At 44.7% G+C, this 15,695-nt stretch overlaps 1 protein-coding gene and 1 pseudogene across 2 annotated transcripts in view; both read left to right on the forward strand.

Moving 5' to 3' along the window:
• Positions 1-15,695, forward strand: part of LOC148105932 (NACHT, LRR and PYD domains-containing protein 3-like) — a 129,045-nt gene that overhangs the window by 28,383 nt on the left and 84,967 nt on the right. The gene's annotated exons all lie outside the window — the stretch shown is intronic.
• LOC148105934 (focadhesin-like) overlaps positions 8,995-15,695 on the forward strand; it is a 28,374-nt pseudogene continuing 21,673 nt past the window's right edge. Inside the window, exons 1-8 of the transcript XR_015718609.1 lie at positions 8,995-9,065; positions 9,497-9,651; positions 10,574-10,666; positions 12,835-12,936; positions 13,058-13,283; positions 13,466-13,672; positions 14,541-14,628; positions 14,795-15,000. The product of XR_015718609.1 is annotated as a focadhesin-like (transcript). The remainder of the gene's footprint in view (positions 9,066-9,496; positions 9,652-10,573; positions 10,667-12,834; positions 12,937-13,057; positions 13,284-13,465; positions 13,673-14,540; positions 14,629-14,794; positions 15,001-15,695) is intronic.

Genomic DNA, 15,695 nt, shown 5'->3' on the forward strand with positions numbered 1-15,695 from the left:
TTTATTTTAAGTTTTATCTGTGTGCAGAGACCATGTCCAGGACATGTTTAGCCTGGCCCAGCATAAACTAGAATTAGGGGGAAGTTGTTTCCCCAGCTTAGAAAATCATATTAGTAAAAGTAAATGGATTACTAGGTCACTCAACTTAACTGGCCGCCTACTAAAATGGGCTATTTTGCACTGCTAGTTTGCTGCTTCTGAGCGTTTACTACTGAAACTTGTTTGTGCTAAAATATCAAATTGATCTTCTGGACTTTGTGATGATAGTTAGTAGAAAACAACAGAAAAATAGAATGCAGTCAAAGTGAATTAACTTTGGTCGATCAACCTTGAAATTCAAAGTCAAATTCTAATATAATGAGTGCTGTCAACATTAACGCGTTAAGCTGCATTAACGCTTCAACGCCGTGTAACCCCTCATCGGGCTGATCTGCGTTAACTTGTTAATGAGGATTTGCCGCGTTAACGCCGTAATTACGGGTTAATGTTGACAGCACTAAATATAATATAAGTCAATCATTTAAATCAGTCATTCATTGCTAACAGAAAGCAAAGATTAAGAAACAAAGGGATGGAGCTGGTGGAGGAAACCAGGTCACTGGTTGGGTGTTGGGCCCAGACCAGTGGGTGTTTTTGACTGTAAAGCCAATCTAGCAAGGACAACCACTGGTCCTGTTACCCTGCAGCCTGCACTGCAGGATATGTGCTGTGCCACTGAGACCACGTCCACACTAGCCCAGATGGATTTGAAAACGGTGTTTTCGTCTGAAAATGCTCCGCGTCCACACTATTGTTTTCAGTCGTTTTCACAAGGTTGTGTGTCCACATTGAAACGGCCGAAAAACGCTTATGTTGCAGTCCTGCGCATGCATGAAACGCAAGAAGATCCGGCCTGCCTCATTTCTGTCTGACGTCTATTCACTTTCCGGCTCGTTGAAACGTCGCAGCAAAATGAGGAAAAGCACAGAGTTTTTAAATGGACTAACAATGAGGTGGAGTTGTTGCTGCGAGTAACACAAAAGTACAAAGTTGCAAAAGCGAGTGAGAGTTACAGAATTTAAAGAAAAGTTATCTGGAGCATGTACAGACTGATATTAACCTTTAATAGGGCTGTCAAAAATGAGAGCAAACAAAACAACTGTTGTATAACGCCCTATCTTTGTTTAATTGGTCACATGACTGCATCACAGGACTAAAAAGGTGTCATCGTTTTCAAGTCTGCGTTTTTGCTGTCCACACTGCGAAGGGAAAGCACCGTTTTCAAATGTATGCATTTTTGAGAGCGTGTTCAAAACACAGCGTTTTCCTTCAGCGAAAACGCCTCCCTGGGAAAGTCTATGCCAGGGTGCTGGAGAGGAGAGTCCGACCGTTAGTCCAAGCTTGGTTACAGGAGGAACAATGCGGTTTTCATCCTGGTCTTGGAACACTGGACCAGCTCTTTATCGTCTCATGGATACTCAAGGGCGCATGGGAGTTTGCCCAACCAGTCTACATGTGTTTTATGGACTTGGAGAAAGCATTCGACCGTGTCCCTTGGGGAGTCCTGTGAGGGGTGCTCTGGGAGTATGGGGTGACTGGCCCATTGCTATGGGCCATTCAGTCCTTATACGACCGTTGCAAGAGCTTGGTCCGCATAGCCGGCAATAAGTCGGACTCGTTCCAGGTGGGTGATGGATCCGCCAGGGCTGCCCTTTGTCACCGATTATGTTTATAATTTTTATGGACAGAATTTCTAGGCGTAGCCAAGTGGTTTCACTTAGGTCAGGGGTCGGCTCCGGAGCCCCATGCGGCTCTTTAGTCCTTATAGTGCGGCTCCGGGAAAATAAATTAGAAGTATTCAGCTGAAGTGTATTTTATTCATGTTAGTTCTTTTTTAACTTGTAGTTCTAAATTGGAAGATTATTGTGAAATTGAAGTATAAAAATAAAATTTTATTCTATTATTTCTTCATCGCTCAAAATATCCGTCACACTCGCGGAAGCCGGTGTACCCGCCGAAACGCCGCGCATTTATCGAGACATTCAACCCCAGGCAGGCCAGTTATAGATCTTCAGATCCACATTATGTCAGCAGCTGTTCTCCACCATGAACTATGTTAAAAACAAACACCGCTCACGCCTCACAGATGACAGCTTACAGTCCTGCGTAAAGATGAGAGTGACTTCGTACAGCCTCGATTTGCAGACGCTGTGACCAGAAGTCCCATTGTAAACATATCACAGCAGACCCAACGATGTTTGCATGAACACGCTTTTCAGCATCTCTTTATTGACCACTTTTCACACACGGTTGCTGTACGCACACAGACGGCTGTAGCTTTGCAGCTCACAGCCCGACACACACCAACAACAGCACAGAGAGCACAGACGTTAAGGCGTCGAGGCGTGATTGCGGGTGCCGCTCAGGTGCGTCCGCCTCCCCTGCAGCGCCGCTGCAGACCACGCCCCGCCACACACATTAACCAGGTAAAATACATATTTAGGCAGAATTTTGCAAATATCTATTTTTCCTTTTTTAGCAGCATAGTGCTTTTTTTTCAAATTACTTTTTAAAATTCAGGTCAAGGCTCCAAAAGCCCAAAGGCGATATAAGGGCGGCTGCTCACAACAGTTTTTGTTTGCTGGATCATTTTAGTTCAGCTGGGTGTCTTTCCTTTTGTTATATTTCTTTAAGAGTTCAAAATGTGTTACTTACATAAATAAATTGTAATTTTCTCTGTAGCACTTCATGGATTTAAGCAACACACCTTAGTTGTTCACACAAAGCATAAAGGTAAAACACAATATATGCAGTGTTATCTTAATTTTAGATGTCAAAAAGCATTTGCGGCTCCCAGTGTTTTCTTTTGCATGGAAACCGGGTCCAAATGGCTGCTGACCCCTGACTTAGGTGGTCTCAGGATCTCATCTCTGCTTTTTGTGGATGATGTGGTTCTGTTGGCTTCATCGGGTGAAGGCTTCCAGCTCGCCTTGGAGCGATTCGCAGCCGAGTGTGAAGCGGTGGGAATGAGAATCAGCACCTCTGAGTGTAAAAGCGAAGCTCTCAATTTACCGGTCGATCTACGCCCCGACCCTCAGCTATGGCCACGAGCTGTGGGTAGTGACCGAAACAACGAGATCGTGAATACAAGTGGTGGAAATGAGCTTCCTCTCAAAGGTGGCTGGCCTCTCCCTTAGAGATAGGGTGAGAAGTTTGGCCAGCTGAGGTGGTTCGGGCATCTGACAAGGATGCCTCCTGGGCGCCTCCTGGGTGAGGTGTTCCGGGCATGTCCCACTGGGAGGAGGCCCCGGGGCAGACCCAGGACGCGCTGGAGAGATTATATCTCTCGGCTGGCCTGGGAACGCCTTGGTGTTCCCCCGGATAAGCTGGAGTAGGTGGCTGGGGAGAGGGAGGTCTGGGCTTCTCTGCTTGGGCTGCTGCCCCCGCGACCCGGGCCCGGATAAGCGGAAGAAAATGGATGGATGGATGGAAAACACCGTCTCAGTGTGGACGGGAGGCCAAAACGGAGAGAAAACGAGGCGTTTTCAAACTAAAACGTGTTAGTGTGGACGTAGCCGGAGAGCTCCAGAAAGAGCCTTCATAGTGGCCCTGCAGCCAACCAGCACTTCAGTCAAATGCTGTCAAAAGTGGTCCCAGAGACACTGTTAGCTGTAACCATCAATGACCAAGAATTGTGTCATTTAATTCAGGGTTTCCTGTATTATTGTTTGATATCATTTCTGAATAAATAAATCAAGATGACGAGCCTTTAAATGCACTTATGTTAGTATAAATATACACAAATAAAAGATAATTTTCCTGTTAGCAGAATAAGAAATAAATATATTCATCACATGCATCAAATCACAACCTCCTCCTGCAAGAGTGCAGCATTGTGATTGGTTGATGCTGTTTCCATCATTTATGTTTGTTTACCTTCAACAAATTTGCTCTACAGAGCATTTATTAATTAGAAGGATTATTAATAAACATCTTTCTCTCTGCTTTTGGTGGAGTGAAACAATAACTCCTGTCTCCAGAGGTCCACAGGTCCACTGGCACCTGGTCCTAACTTCACCCATGTCTGCACCCTCACACATCCCACTGTGGAGGCCTCCTCGCCTGGACCAGTGGCTGCCCTTGTGAGACAGACTTTATGGTCACAAACAGCCCTAATCTGAGAATGAAGGCTCCTTTACATAGAAAGCAGTATGTGGTGTGATGACCGCTGCATTAGCTCCAAATATGTGATGCACTGGCTGCTGCACTCTACCTGTACTGGATCAGTTTCTGTAGCCAGTCCCAGTCTTTACATTTAATATGCAGCCACTCCCTGACAGCATGAATGTCACAGTGTGTTGAACCTTGACTGTGGCACATGTCAATGCTCCCTGGACATCGTGCTTAATAAAGGAGATTAAATGTGATGTGATTATGAGTTTTGCTCTTTTGAAGTTGAAACATTTATGTGTCAAAATGTTGGACTGTTCCTTTATCAGTGTGTAACAGTGTGTGTATGAGAGCCATGTAATGTCCATGTGTGCATGCTGACTGTGCTGCTCTGACCCCCCTCCTCCTTTCAGGGTGGAGCCTGCTGGAGTCCGATGGTTGAGACCAGGTCTGAGGAAGTGTAAGTGTGTTTTTAATGGGATTCATGAAAACAAAGCAGCACACATTCAACCATCTTCATCATGTCAGGAGTCATCATCAAAGTGTCAATCAATGAACAGATGATGGATCAATAACTGCAGCTGGATTGTGTTTGTTCTCTCCATTAGATTCCTGTCAACTCACAATCGACACAAACACAGTGAACACAAAGCTCCAACTGTCTGACAACAACAGGAAGGTGACACGTGTGGAGAGTGTGTGGTATCAGTCATATCCTGATCATCCAGACAGATTTGATGTTCGTCCTCAGCTGCTGTGTAGAGATGGTCTGACTGGTCGCTGTTACTGGGAGGTCGAGTGGAGGAGGAGGGCTTGGATATCAGTGAGTTACAGAGGAATCAAAAGGAAAGGAAGGAGTGATGAGTGTGAGTTTGGTAGAAATGATCAGTCCTGGAGTCTTTGCTGCTGTAAGTTTTCTGGTTCCTCTGTGTGGCACAATTACAGAGAAACACCCATCTCCTCCTCCTCCTCCTCCTCCTCCTCCTCCTCTGTCTCTCTCAGAGCAGCAGTGTATGTGGACTGTCCTGCTGGCACTCTGTCCTTCTACAGAGTCTCCTCTGACTCTCTGATCCACCTCCACACCTTCAACACCACATTCACTCAAACTCTTTATCCTGGATTTGGGATCTGGGCTCCATCGTATGGTGTTATAATCAGTTTAATTGGGTCATTTGACTCATCCATCAGACTTTTCTAAATATTCCTTTCAAATGCAAATGGATGGATTCAAAATGAAACACTTTTCAGGTATAAAGGCAGTTTTGGAGTCAGTGACTCTGTGTAGTTAGTCTTACCTGTTAGAGAAACAGGTCAGTCTGTACATGTCTGTGTCTTTCACTCTGAAACACATGATGAGATTCATGGATTCAGTCAGTTGATGTTTTAAACTAAATGATTCACAAATTATTCTTCAACACAAGTTTGGTGAGCAGCAGGACTCATCCTGATTTTTGTTTTTGTGCATTATAATGATGAAATAACTTTGTCATGTCTGTGGTGGCCTTTGGAGAATTAAACCATCCTGTAGAAACTAGATATAAATGTCATATTTTCCAACATTGATATTTTTCTGTGTTTCAGACGACAATGAAAAGATAAAGAACAGTCTGTAAATCATAAGTTATCAATTCAAATGATTATTAAAGCCACAAGAGAAGCTTCCTGTTATTTGTACCACTCACCTGGTCATGTGATCCAGCTGTGCAGCCAATCATAACTGACATCACTTTCTACTTTGATGTTTCCATGGTGAACGGACTGATTCTTGTTTAACACGTTCATACTCTGATGGATGCATCGGAGAGGGTTAGTGTCTTGCTCAAGGACACTTTGTGTGTCAGCTGGAGCAGTCAGGGATTGAACCACCAACCTTCTGATCATTAGATGCCTTGCTCTATCTCCTGAGCTACAGCCATCATCAAAGCTCTTTCTTAAATCCTCTCTGAGAGGAGCTCAAACACGAGGAAGAGACGAAAGTGAGTGAAGAGAGTGGACTCATTAGTAAAATGAAAAACAGCCAGCGTTGATGTTTAAGACAAGTGAGGCAACAGAAATACTATATATGGCAGTGGTCACCATGGCAACAACAATGTCGGTTGCTACGAGTTGTATTGATCCTGATCTGTGAGCCTCATATCAGGATATGCTGTTGTTTGCTTGATCATTCCTCAGCTCGTCTGTGTGAAGCTGAGTGTAAAGAGGCTCCTGCTGTTAGAGAAACACTCTGATGATATATGATGTATGATATGTCTCTTCTATTTTTCTGTTATCATATTTTGATGTTGATTGTGATTGGTTTCATTTGTTTCTTCAGTGGCTGTAGTGTTTTAATGTTTAGATTGTCTTTTGTTCCATTTTGTAATTGTGTATAAAGTTTGATTTGAATGAATGTTACACTCAAATGCTTTCAGTGTTGCTGTGTTGAGTGTTTGCATGTTTAATGTTTTTTATGGAAGACACAAAGACATGTGACTAAAGAAATCTGTGCTAGAGTGACTTTAAAAAAATAAATAAATAGTAGAAAACAAAACAGATGTTGAATTCTTTAGAGAATTTTCTAAAAATCTTTTTCTTTCTAAACAGAATCCAGAATATTGATCTTTGACATGGAAGCTGTTTCTACAGGATCCTGATGGACACTCAAAGGTTTAGAAAATGTTCTCTTTAGTTGTTTACAGCAGAAAATCAACCGATGTGAACCAAAACAACAGAAATGCACAAGTGTGTGAGACTACAAATGATAGAATCAGAACTGCTGATTTCATTACTCTGAACTTTTAAAGGCAGGTCTTGTGTCTGAGAGCAGGACACTTGCTGTGTTCAGTGACTGTAAGTTCAGGCTACCCTTGATTTAGTTGCTAGATGTTTTTAAACTGTGTTTATTTTATAAGGCTCATTAAAAGCCATCTGAACTAGAGATGGACCGATCCGACGTTGCGTATCGGTATCGATCTGATACTGACCTAAATTACTGGATCGTATATAAGTAATAAATAAAAAAAGATGTAATCCGATCTACTAAATATCACAAAAGCACCTCAGAAAACTTGCGACATGGCGTAACCCAACACATGACCTTAGCTCATAGGAGCAGTATGTGTCACGTGATAGAGCGGCTGTGGCGTGCGAGACCTGTCGGCGGTCTGGTGGAGCATTTGGAGCCTCGCGACGTGCTTCCAGACCGGCCGACGTGGTTTCTTACGGACTCATCTCAGACCCAAGACTTTGAAGGCTCGCCGGCTGTAAATCGTCTGTAATGAGACGCTTTACATGTCTGAGCTGAAGTTTGTTATCAGTGTTTAAAAAGGCTGCATCTGTGATGGTTGGCATTAGATCAGTGCCTATGGAAGTGGCACCTTGCACATTTGGAAAGGAACCAAGACTGAATTATATACACAGGTTTTAGAGCAGCATGTGCTCCCATGGAGATGATGTCTTTTACATGTTTAAGGAGGATGTTGCTAAGCTGCACACTACAGCAGGGTTTTGTAGTGGAAGACCGCAAGTCCTGAACCGGCCTGTCTGTGGTCCAGGTATTTGTGACATCACGAGATGAAAAGCCGCAGGACTGTTGAGCACCTCTGTCCCTTATATCAGACAAAAATGATGCTCTTCCAAAAGTCTCCTCAGTTCCCAGGTGTTTATGGACGGTTGTTGAAAGTAGAGGTGATGTTGGAAACATGGCCATGCTGCAAGCTTTTTGGGATGTTGCTGCCACCAAATTCACAATGAGCTCATATGTTTTCTATGTTGCATTATGAATAAAGTAGTTCATGAGATTTGCAAACCATTCAATTCAATTTTATTTACATTTCACACAGTGTGTCAACATTTTGTCATAAAATAATATTAACAACAAGAAACAACGACAGCAACAACAATAATAATAATTTCATTGCTCTATTAAATGTGGTGAAAATATGAACTCAGCCTGCGCGTGCTGTGCATGTCTCTGACATTGCTGCCTGTGATTTGAAATGTATTCTGGGATACCTGGCTGCCCCAAGTCTACACAAGCAATCGATTATCTAGGATCGACCTGTTTTGACTTACTTTGCACGGCAACCAATCAAATGTTAGAGAAGCAGCATGGGCAGCATTAACCCCGCCCCCTGAGTTTGATGGGTGAGGTTGACAGATAAAATTATTTCATGATGAGAGCCAGGCGCCAGGACTGCCAAAATGAAATAAATAAATATATCATTAAATAATTAATTAAATGTGTCAATAATTAATTAAAATGTGAAATACATAAATAATTAATTAAATGTGTCAATATATAATTAATTAAATGTGTCAATAATTAATTAAATGTGTCAATAATTAATTAAAATGTGAAATACATAAATAATTAATTAAATGTGCCAATAATTAATTAATTACATGTGTCATAACTATTTAATTAATTAATTATTTCCCATTTTAATTAATTATTGCCACATTTAATTAATTATTTAATGGTGTATTTAATTAATTCATTATGGCAGTCCTGGCGTTCCATACATAACTATTTATTTAATTAATTAATTCCAATTTTAATTAATTATTGCCACATTTAATTAATTATTTAATGGTGTATTTAATTAATTCATTATGGCAGTCCTGGCGTTCCATACCCTGTAGGCACATCCATTCATTCATTCATTCATTCACTCACTCACTCACTCACTCACTCACCCATCCATCCACCCACCCACCCACCCACCCACTCACTCACTCACTCACTCACTCACTCACTCACTCACTCACTCACTCATTCATTCACTCTGTAGTGTTGGTTTCTCTTCCTCTCTTTGTTATTGTGAATAATGGTACAGAAGTGTGATTTTCTTGTGTTGTAGACGGTGAGAAGTCTTGTTGCAGCTGTCTTAAAGGAAAAAGGGTCAAATGGGCAAATCACCTGGTCCTGTGCTCAGGTGAGTTCCTGTAAGAGTCACATATGATCATTTCTTTAGTTACATGAAGTATAAAAGAGCAGGAACATCTGCTTCATGTGGTCCTGTGTTTTATCCTCAGTGACTTTGACACATCTGCTGTGAGGCTGACACCTCTGATCTCACAGTGTCAGCTTTGTTTTTATACACAGATATAAAATATGGATATGCACTGATAAACGATCATAGTTATAATATTTCTGACTGTCTGAGTCCAAATTGAATCAAACCTTGTGAGTTGGGATTGAATCAGTGCTGAGCCCGAGTGGCTGAACTGAGTGGGACAGATTGCATTCTCACGTGCACCTCTGTCTTTGTCCGTTTTCATTCAGGGCTTCAGTGCATGTGTGGAAATGGCACAGATCGTTTTGTTAAACTTCTGAAACACTGACTGCATCACTGTTGTTGTTCAGGGCCCAGCACTGGAAGCTTTGTGGCAGCAGTGCTGCAGTGACTGTGCTGTGGTGTGTTCAGCGTGCTATGACACCTTGGTGTTATTGGTGGACCAGGGCCATGCAGACCTGGACTACATCCTCAATGGTGTCCTCAACCTCCTGCCTTCTGCAAGGTATGCAACGCGCAGTTATTGGACGCCACGATCCTGCCTCAGAAAGCTCAGCTCAGCTGTTTGTCAATGAGTCTGATAGAGGCTCTGTAACCTGCATCCATGCAGCGTTACAGCCGCTGCACAAAGGCACAACATGAAAGATAGACCTCAGCAGGACGAGGTTGTGTATCAGCAGGACAAAGAAGGCTCTCTTTAGCATGAGAATGCTAACACTGTGAACTGAGAAGAGGTATGAAGAAGGCCGTGTATGTCCACTGTTACTGGCCATCGTCACCTACAAATTCAGTCTTTAAATCCCTTTAAAGGCCCACTCACACCTCGCCTCAGGTGACCTCAAAGGTCACATGATGGGTCGCGGTGAGGTCTCATAGTGGTTCAACCCTTAACCCTTGGTGTTGACAATGACCTACGCTTTTGTTTATACTCATGTGATGACGCACATGACAAATAGCTCGATGACCATCTCCAAGGAGGGAAACGCCCTGTAGGGTTTAAATATGTGGGTCTCTCCACCTTGTATAAGAAGTGAAACATCTTTAAAACTTAATCAAGTCCAGTCGCCTTCTTTTCCAGCTACCAGTGTGTAACATGGAGTCAATGCTTCCAGTGCAGGAACCCGACTGACAGTCTACAAACTGAGTTAGACACATGGAGGTCACAGCTTAGTCTGTGCTGAGGATAAATCCACGATGTCATTGCTCTCCATCAGGGCTCATGTGAAGTAAAGAAAATAGCTTTGAAAGTTCAAACTGGAAACATGAAAATGTTAAAGGTCACTGTTCCACAGTTCAGAGCTGGATGCTCTCTAATCTGGACGCTAACCTAGTTGTGCAGCATAATGTAACTATTTGAAAACATTTGAAGCAATGAAAACGCTCACACTGTTAGTTTTTTCAGTTATTCTGACTCTGATGTCCAACAGACACACTCAAGGGTTGATAAAAGTCATTCGGCGATTGTTGGAGATGCAGGCTGACCAGAGCGATGGACACTTCACCTGTCCGTATTCTATCAGGTAAGTATCTCATGTCTAATATCTAGAGATGTTCAAACATATTGTCTTGTGTAATCTATCAAGCTACATATAGCTTGTAGCTTACTGCTAGTCCAAAGAAGCAGCATTGGTCCACCACCCACTTGAAGTGCCGTAGGGGTCCGGTGCTCTGTCTGGTGGCAGTCAAGGCCCTGGTGCTTCAGTCCCAGCTATAAACTGGCTCTTGGAGCATGAGAATCCCAAACTGGTGCATGAGGTTGAAAAATACTGACTACATGTAAAGAGTGAGAGGTGGCAGACAGGGAATGGGTACGTTTGCATCTCCCTGATTTGATGGCAGCATTTAGAAGTTTTCCCTGGTGGACAAGACGGTTGCTTCCCTGTGCCGTCATGTTGGGAACAGGTGCCGATAGTCATTCGTTCACATGTGACTAACAGTTGTTTAGAGTAATTTTTAGAGTTGCTGGGTGAGGTGGGTACCTCATCTAGCAACTCCATAGTCCTGCTGGGGGACTTTAATGTGGTGGTGGCAAACCCTGAACCAGAAGATAGACATTGGAGGTTCAGGAGCAGCAGGTTGAAGCGTCCTGTTAGGCTTGGCTATCGTCTGGCAGATATCGACAGGATGAGTGTAACTCTTGCAGAAGCTGAAGCAAAAACTCAGCTGTACGAGGAGCTTGGTGAGGCAATGGAGCAAGACTTTTTGAGCTTGGTCCGTTTTGCCATCACTGTCGGATCTATTCCTGGTGGGTGTTGTTATCGATGCTGTTTTGAGTAATTCTGCAGCTGCGTGGGAAACATTGGGAATGAGAATCAGCACCTCCAAGTCTGAGGCTGTGGTTCAAAGCTGAAAACAGTGGAGCACCCACTCCAGGTCAAGGACGAGCTGGCGCCCAAGTTGGAGGCGTTTAAGTATCTGTGGGTGTTGTTCATGAGTGAGGACAGAGTGACAGACGGTGCTGTGGCTGCAGTGATGGGGCCGCTGTAAGAACGAACAGGGTTTTAACATTAAAAGTGATGTTTGGTCACAATATAGTGAGCTCTCCTCTTTTTAGTGTATAAAATCTGTCCTGTGGATGAATGCAGACTTCACCTCAAAGGCAAAGACACTCGTGAACATCTGTATAAAAATCAGCGGTGCAACAGAAAGATCTCCTCTGTCCAAATTGTCTGCCAGTGCTCTGAAACACCAACAGACTTTGAGTCACAATAAACAGAAGAAACTCCTGATTGTTTGCTTCCTTTGTGCTGGAACGTGGGGAGTGCTCTGATAGGCTGACGAGTTGGCGTGTATTGAAACTCAGGTCTGGAAATGGCGTGCTGAAGGGTGACACATGTGGTCAAACAGGTTCGTCATGTGAAGACTGGAAACACGGAGGAGTAGACGTCTGGCCCACAGTGCAGGCTGTCACAGGCACAGACGTGAGCTTCCTTCCTGCACTTGGAAAATGATTGAACAGGCACACAGCACTTCATTCAAAGGCTGATCTATAATGGTATCAGTGGATGCATTAGTGTGTGTGCAACTGCTAACGTTTTGTCTCTCACACTCGACTCTGGTTAGAGGTACGTGTGAGTACACCATATTTTAAGCATGTTTTCATCCTCATAGGTGGCAGCTACGTGACATTTTGCCTTTAGATTGTCACTGTGGGAGTGGGTGTGTAAATCCAGTTTGTGTGGAAACAGTATGGATGTTGGAGGACTATTTATATGACTGCATTCTGCAAAAGTGACGATGTGTAGCCAACAGTAAAGGATCGATGCTTTAAAATAACACTGTCAATAGTTTTTAGTGTTGACAGTTTGCACTTGTTCTTTGGAGAACTTGTAATTCAGTTTTATTCATACAGCAACAAATCACAACAACAGTCGCCTCAAGGTGCTTTATATTGTACAGTATATCCTATAATAACACAGAGAAAAACCCAACAATCATATGACCCCCTATGAGCAGCACTTTGGCGACAGTGGGAAGGAAAAACTCCCTTTTAACAGGAAGAAACCTCTGGCAGGCTCAGGGAGGGGCGGGGCCATCTGCTGTGATTGGTTGGGGTGAGAGAAGGAAGGCAACAGGTCTTGTGTGGATTGAGGCCTTCTTAGTTTGTCTTCGTTGTAATAGACTGACTCAGTGGTTTGTTGGGAGCATAACTTGAATCAGAGCTGGGACACTGACCCGTCCATTGCAGGAGCAGCCCTCACCCGTACGTCACAGCCCTGGAGAACAGAGTGGACTGCTGGCCGGCTCTGCTGTTCGAGATCGATGACTTTATCCAGAAAGCTGTTGACAGGTAAGTCTTACTGGTTCCTATCGTAGCTGTTATGTTGTACACTACTTTGAAGACAACTGGACATTATGAGATGATCTATTCTCAGAGATTCTTATGACTCCAGTGTGTGTGTACGTTACAGAGATAAAGAGGCTTATATCACCATGCTGGCCCCCTTCCTTCGGTACCTATACTGCCAACCTCACAGGCAACCCGAGCACGCGCTCCTTCGACAGAGTCTTCTTAGGGTGATGCTGCCCATTCAGGGAGGATCCAGGTCCGCCCCCCAGAACAAGGAGCAGGAAACGCTGTCCCCAGTGTCTGACAGGCTGCTGCTCTGTCTTTGTCAGCTGGTTCCACACATGCAGGTAACAAACTGAAGTTATGTTAGGTAACTGTACAAAGACACGTCAACATGTTTCCACTCTGTATGTTTCACCATCGTTCATTTAAATGTGTCTCTCTTATTTGCATACGCTCAGATTGACAGGAAGTAACTAATACAGAGAGCAGGATGGAGCTATGTCAGCCTCTCCTCTCTGTCCTGCAGGTGGACAGCGTGGAGGCAGTCCTGGAGCTGTGTGCGTTTGTGGGCGCTCTGCTCCAAGATCTAACTGGGACCTCTGGAGACCAGTGGAAACCAGAGAAAGCGGCGCTGGCTCTGCAGCTGCTGTGTGCGTGTCGGCGATGCCTCGAGTTCAACGGAGACTGCAGACCAATAATCGGCTTAATGCAGCAGCTTGTTCCAGCCTGTCAGGTGATCGCTGTTTGTAAACAATCAGACACCAGCAAAGATAAAGAAGCCGCGCTGCTGTGCTGGTTAACGTGACGTAACGTCATGGCTGTCATCAGGTTTGTTTACACTCACTTGTGTGATGGAGTCAGGCTGTGCACCCTCAGGCTACAGTCACATTAAAGAAAGCAGTGTTGGAGACGCTGTGTGACCAGAATTAGTGTGAAAAATTAGTTTAGACTAATTCTCACTGAAGCCATCAGAACTATGAACACGTGTGGAAGGAAGTAACTCAGCACATGTTTTAGATTCGTCACCCTTTGCTTTGATCGCTGCTCTGATCCTCTGGATGAGCTCCATGATGGGTCACCTGAAGTGGTTTGTTCCCAGTGATGCTGAGCACTTGTTGGTCTCTGCGCTGCATCTCATCCCAACAGCTGATTAAAGCTGACTGAAACTTCATCACAGAAACAGCTGTAGTGACGGTTACACAGATCTTCTTACGTGGGGATTAAATGAACTGCTCTGCAGTGGTGATTGGTTCATGTAAATACAGAGTCTTCTTCACACACTGTCTCCATGCTGGCACCGATTCTGTTTACACGTTTCACCTTATTAACATCATTCACATCCTGCAGTTGGAGCCTCTCTGAGAGGAAGCCTGACCATCGATCCTGTCCACGCTTACAAAACCAAACATGCTGACTTATTTATTAGCTGTCAGTCTGCTGGTGATGTCAGTACATGGAACAAGATGCCTTCTGGCCTATAGAGGTTTACACATGTGGGTCAAATGTCCCCCATTGTGAACCTTGTCAGCGCTGTGATGTGTGAGCCCTCAGGCCTCTGTGGCCTGTATTGACCTGTTGGCATCGCTGTTTGTTTTCTGCAGGAGTTGCTGTTGGATGAGCTGATGATGGGCGTGGCCTTGCTCTTGTTGGAAGCCCCTTCAGATCAGCTGACCAGCCTTCTCAGACTTGGTAAAGTGATTATTTTGGACAAAGCTCTGCTGGCTTTAGCTTCCTTTAAGAAACTTTGAAGCAGTGAAAGAATTAGTGGGAACAAAACTAGGTTGTGTGTGCAGGTCATGGTTGGAACCTCACAGAGCTTTGTGTCCTACATGAGATATTCTTTCTCTCAACACAGCACTGAGTTTGGTCCCTGAACAAGCGGAGGTGGCGCCCTGGTTGAGTCCGGTCCTGATTCTCCCCGTGTTGCAGCTCCTGTCCTGCTTGGGTCTCACTGAGCCGCTGACTGACCAGAACACACACAGCACCAACCACAGGCTGGCTCACAGCCTGCTGCACAGAGTTAGCAGGCCCGCAGATAAACCCCAGCAGGTAACCCAGCAGGTAACAGAGCAGGTAGCCCAGCAGGTAACCCAGCAGGTAACAGAGCAGGTAGCCCAGCAGGTAACCCAGCAGGTAACCTAGCAGGTAGCCTAGAAGGTAACCCAACAGGTAGCCTAGCAGTTAGCCTAGCAGGTAACCCAACAGGTAGCCTAGCAGTTTTTCTAGCAGGTAACCCAACAGGTAGCCCAACAGGTAGCCTAGCAGGTAACCCAGCAGGTAGCCCAGCAGTAAGCCTAGCAGGTAACCCAACAGGTAGCCTAGCAGGTAGCCTAGCAGGTAACCCAACAGGTAGCCTAGCAGTTAGCCTAGCAGGTAACCCAACAGGTAGCCTAGCAGGTAGCCTAGCAGATAGCCTAGCAGGAAGCCCAACAGGTAGCCCAGCAGTTAGCCTAGCAGGTAGCCTAGCAGGTAGCCCAGCAGTTAGCCCAACAGGTAGCCTAGCAGGTAGCCCAGCAGTTAGCCCAACAGGTAGCCTAACAGGTAGCGTAGCAGGTAGCCCAGCAGTTAGCCCAGCAGTTAGCCTAGCAGGTAGCCCAACAGGTAGCCTAGCAGGTAGCCTAGCAGGTAGCCCAACAGGTAGCCTAGCAGGTAGCCCAGCAGTTAGCCTAGCAGGTAGCCTAGCAGGTAGCCTAGCAGGTAGCGTAGCAGGTAGCCCAGCAGTTAGCCCAGCAGTTAGCCTAGCAGGTAGCCCAACA

The sequence above is a fragment of the Neolamprologus brichardi genome, chromosome 3 (assembly GCF_056152115.1).
Source record: "Neolamprologus brichardi isolate AB-2024 chromosome 3, ASM5615211v1, whole genome shotgun sequence".
NCBI lineage: Eukaryota > Metazoa > Chordata > Actinopteri > Cichliformes > Cichlidae > Neolamprologus > Neolamprologus brichardi.